We start from the raw sequence: 5,063 nt of genomic DNA, 5'->3' as shown, positions 1-5,063 counted from the left end.
GTGTAACTGCATCTATCTATCTAACTATTGAGACAGAGAGAGAGAGAGATTATATATATGTATAAATTATGTTGTTTTGTTATGGAAAATAGATTAATAAACGTCCTTTGCTATGCTGCAAATTTGAAGTATATTAATAATTCCAAACAGTAATTTACCCGTTTATATCTAATAATAAAGGGGATGTGGCCTACTTCCTATGACTTTTCAATCAAATGCAATGCAGCTTCCACCTTTGGGCAATTGTGGTTCAGTGTGGAGATTGTGTGTTTGATTTCAGCTTCCTCCTGCAGATGTCTGTCAGCAACATATCAGCACCGCAGACTGGAAGAAGGTGAATAGAGTAGTGAGAATAGCAGAGATGATCATCGGGGCTCCTCTTCCCTCCAAAAAATAAATTTCATCCCAGCGCTGCATGTCACAAGCCCGTAACATTATCAATGACCCCTCATAACCCCACCGTGGATTGTTCTCCATGCTGCCCTGTGGGAAGAGGCTTTGTAGCATTTGATGCAGGTCCAAAAACAGCTTCTTCCCCACTGCCATCAGACAGCTGAACTGTTGAAACTCTTAATCATGTCACAGACTGTGAAACACACTGATAACACCAAACCAAAACACTTCCAAATTGCAACATATATATTTAATGCTTGGAACTTCCACATCATTTTTATAATTTTTTTGCACTATGTCTTTTTTTCTCTCACATTGTTTACATTTGATCACTGGTGTAATTTAAGAAATGGAAATGTCATGAGAGCTGTACAAAATAAAATAAATGCTGGAGGTTTCTTCCTTTTAAAAGGGAGTTTTTCCTCTCCACTGTCACTACAAGCATGCTTAGTGTGAGGGATTGTATTTGAGTCGATGAGTCAATGCAATCAACTGGTTTTCCTTAGATAGAAAACTTTGTATCAATTTGACTGTATGATCTGGTTGAACTGTAAAGTGCCTTGAGATGACTTGTGTTGTGAATTGGCGCTATTTAAATAAACTGAATTGAATTGAATAGTTAGTCAGACTGATTGGGGCTCAAGTTCTCCCTTCAAGTGATCAAAATGACCAGAAATTGCTATTTGAGTCCTTTACCACCTCTCCATATTACACTAATCTTTAAAATCTTTGCATGCTCAGTTTTAAATATGGATTTTAAACACCCAATGTGAACTTTTCAGATAAATCTAGATTTTTTTAGTGTTTAATGGAATAATCACCAATTCCAAATTTTTCATTTTTCTGTTTATTCACATTTATGCCTGAACAGATTTTGGCTTCACCTTATTTTTTCAGTTAATTCAAGCTCATCCCCTCAGTTTAGAGCTCTTAAAATGCATTTTTCCTTTCCCAAAAAAGCTTTTCTTTTCAATTAACTTAACTGTCTTGTCCTTAAGGAGCTTATATTATTACTTTTCTGTTCTGCAATTTTTATTTGTGTAATTTTTTTTAAAGTTCTTAAATAAAGTGTTATGATGAGCCATGGCTCAGTGTTGTGGACTTAAGAAGTTAATACAGTGGCTCATAGTAGACCACACTTACAGTAGTATTTTTGTTCAAGTTTAAATTAGTTTTTCACAAATTAAAATTTAGAAATTATTTGACTACCACCGCAGCTCTGCAGGTTTAAAAAGAGACTTTTTTTACTGGTGCAAGTCACTCCTGAAAGTGTGACGCCTCATTTGTAGGGTCTTCAGCTTAGCGGCAGAATAACCACCATCACACCTCCATGTTAACGAGAGAGCTGAAGTCAGCGCATGAACCCCCCTATCCTGTAACTACAATGGCATCCATCACTACCCCTGCTGTTTCAGCACAAAGAAACAAGGTCAGTAGCAGAAAGGTGGCAAACGGAAATAAGAACCATTTCGTGTTTAAACAAAGTCAGGAGAAGAGTTCGGCTTTATGGTCACAGATGTTTGGAAGCATTAGAAGTTTTCATGCAGTAAATGCACTAAAACACAATCAGGATTAACCTTGTCAAAACATACTTCTCTGAGAGAAAGCTGGTTTTCTTTAAGCAATTGCTTAGTATTTAAACTTCTGCACACATGAAATGATGCACAATACGTACAAACCGGAGCCACACTTATTATAATCCATCAGTCTTCATGGCAGACAGCTGACTGAATAATTCAGAGAGGCTGAAGAGCATGTCATGCAATGGCAACAAAAAGCTCGGCAACAAGGGTGTTCCTTTCTGAATTGCAGGATGGCCTGACTGACTGCAGGCGCTTTGACTTCCTCGCCCTGCTGCTATAAATAAGGCCAAAAGAAAAACTTGATGGATGAACCAGAACATGAGATATCATGAACAGACTAAAAACAATAGAACCATAACTGCTAATCCCAAATCAGCAAAATTACTCCCTGAATCCGAGGAGGTTGAAAGTGTCTCAGAGGAAAAATCCCCACAATATGTAAACAAATTTGTTTAATGTGACGAATGTAGTATGGATTCTAGTGGAACATTACTGGAGAGAATGAAAACAACCAAGAGCAGCAGCTCTTTACATGGCTCCTTGCAGGGGGAGCTCCAAGGGATCCTTGCAAGGGGAGCTCTAGTCCTCAAATAAAAAAGGATGCATATCTAGTTATTGATAGTTGTGCACAAAATAAATATTCATAATTAATAAATCATCACAATGACCAATAGCACCAAAAAAGAAACAACCTCCAAATACATATATTCTTTACAGGGACTAGTCATATAGAATAACTTTCTAAACTTCAGCAGTGCTAAATGGACGTATATAAAGAAACAGGGAAGATCAAGTGTGAAAAAGTGCAAAAAAATGCTGGATGCCAAGAGGGATAGGACACGAGTAATGCTCACAATACACTATAATTGTGTGAGTTAATTGCTGTATTTTACTCCCCTCACCCCCAGATGTTCTTTATCTTGCACCCAGAAAAGTTTTAACTACTTGAAGGACTCCATGTGGAAAAACAAGGGGGACCAGTGACACCTCATACTGGTGTGGGTTTGCAAAAATAAAACACCAAAAGGCATATTATGCATTTGGAACATAACTATTAATAGGATCAAAAGAGTCTGGAAAATTTATTTAATAATAATAATAAAAATAATTATAACTGAATGTTATTTATCTCACATTGGAGAAATTTCATTCTGCATTTCACCCATCCGCTTGGGGAGCAGAGGGCTGCCATGGTGGGGCGCCCGGGGAGCAGTGTGGGGTTAAGGGTCTTGCTCAGAGAGCCACATTGGCAGTCTGTGGGAGTGGGTCTTGAAGTCACAACCCCAGGATTCCAAGCTCTATGCCCTAACCACTAGGCCGCCACTCCCCCCTTTAACACACACAAAAAAGAGCTTAAGAAAATGTCGAAAAGCTTTTGCTTTTACACAAAAGGTTTTCCAAGATATTGTCAAAATTTCTGATCAACTCTTTTTTGGGACTCCAGTATTTTGTCTCGACTACAAAAAGGAAGGCTTATCCATCATGTCATTAATCTTAGAACAATCACCCATTGATATGGATCATCTTCAAAAGCCATTTTAAATGTTGAAAAAATATGAGCTCTAAAAAAAAAAAAAAAAAAAGGAAAAATATGTGATGTTGACGACTAAACCTAATTTCCACTGTAGTAATATGCATCCCTTAAATAAAAATGATGGACTGCCTGAGCAGCTGATTTCACTGTTTGCATTTGTTCCCATCAGTGTGGACCGCTGCCTCGACCAGAGGGCCTGGGTGTCCTTGAAATGTATTGATACAGACCCCCCCCCTTTTTTTTTTACTGCTGATAGCAGGCTCAGGCCCATACACTGCAGTGTCAGGAACCCCTCAGGCAGGAAGCTAAAAGGATGGCAGCAACTTCCTTCCCTTCAAAGAGAGAGGTGCTTGAGCTAAGAACTGCAAACAGGATTCTGACCTTTGGACTTGTGACACAGTGTGAAGAGAAATCGTAAAATGAGTAGGTGCAATTAAAATAACTTTTATTGGTCTTCTTCAATCAAAATATTTAAGCCCAAAGAAATAAAGTGTGTGTCTGGTGCACGTACAACACTAGTTTACCTGTTTTTTTTATTTGTTTTAATTTTTCAGGTGGTATAAATTGACACTCAGGCTATTCATTGCTTTTTCTCCACACACACTGAAGAGGTCCTGCATGCTGGAACCGCACGAGGAGTGAATGATTGTGCCTGATGCGCTGCGAGCTGAGCGGCCCTCCCTCTGGGGGAGTTCAGCCTTGCCTGACTGGGAACACAGGGGAAGTAAAGAGATTGCGTGCAGACGTGCGTGCGCGGGTTCACGCGGGTGCGCGTGTGTCGGGAGGAGATACATTGTTCCTTGACGTCAGCGCTCAGCCCAGCCTGCCGCTGCTCTCAAACACGTCTTTGTTATTCCGAGGCTTCCACAGGAGGACGGCTGCCAGCAAAACACGGAGAGCGGCGCGTGGAGCTGCTAGCTTTTCTGCTTGCATTATGTGGATAAGAATCCAAACAACATCTAACGGAAGAGTTAACAATGCTCTTATTCTCTTAATATAATAAACAATAAATATTCAGGAGTATTTTCTGCAATAACAAAAAACAAAAAAAAAAAACAAAAAAAGAAATAGAATATAAGCAATCATATTTAAATGTAAAAAGTAAAGGTAAACAACTGAAAAACAAACTGAAATAAATAAAAATAGCATTTCTTTAGCGCCACTGCTCTTATTTTGAGACCATCAAGTCATATATTATCAAATTAAATATTTGCAAATAAATGTATGTCTTTTTCTATGTTTATCACATTGATCATGTAACTTAATCGTAAATTTGTTAACCAAATAGGGATTGCACATATATCAAAAAAAAAGAAGAAAAGAAGTAGAGAAATGGGCTGGCTTATACGGAAGAGGATTATGGTCACTGAATAAATTAAAAAAAAGTTAACTTATTTTTTTAATATTATTTCAGATTTTTTTCAGTAAAAAAAGTCAGAATTCTGAGATTGATGGAGAATTCTAAGAAAAAAATTCAGAATTCTCAGATTAAAGTCAGAATTCTGAGACAAAAAGTCAGAATTCTCAGATTAAAGTCAGAATTTTGAGAAAAA

This window comes from Cyprinodon variegatus, unplaced genomic scaffold, assembly GCF_000732505.1.
Source record: "Cyprinodon variegatus isolate N-32 unplaced genomic scaffold, C_variegatus-1.0 Scaffold1, whole genome shotgun sequence".
In the NCBI taxonomy this organism is placed as follows: Eukaryota; Metazoa; Chordata; class Actinopteri; order Cyprinodontiformes; family Cyprinodontidae; genus Cyprinodon; species Cyprinodon variegatus.
The sequence above is the reverse complement of the archived record's forward strand: the minus strand, read 5'-3'. Positions refer to the sequence as shown.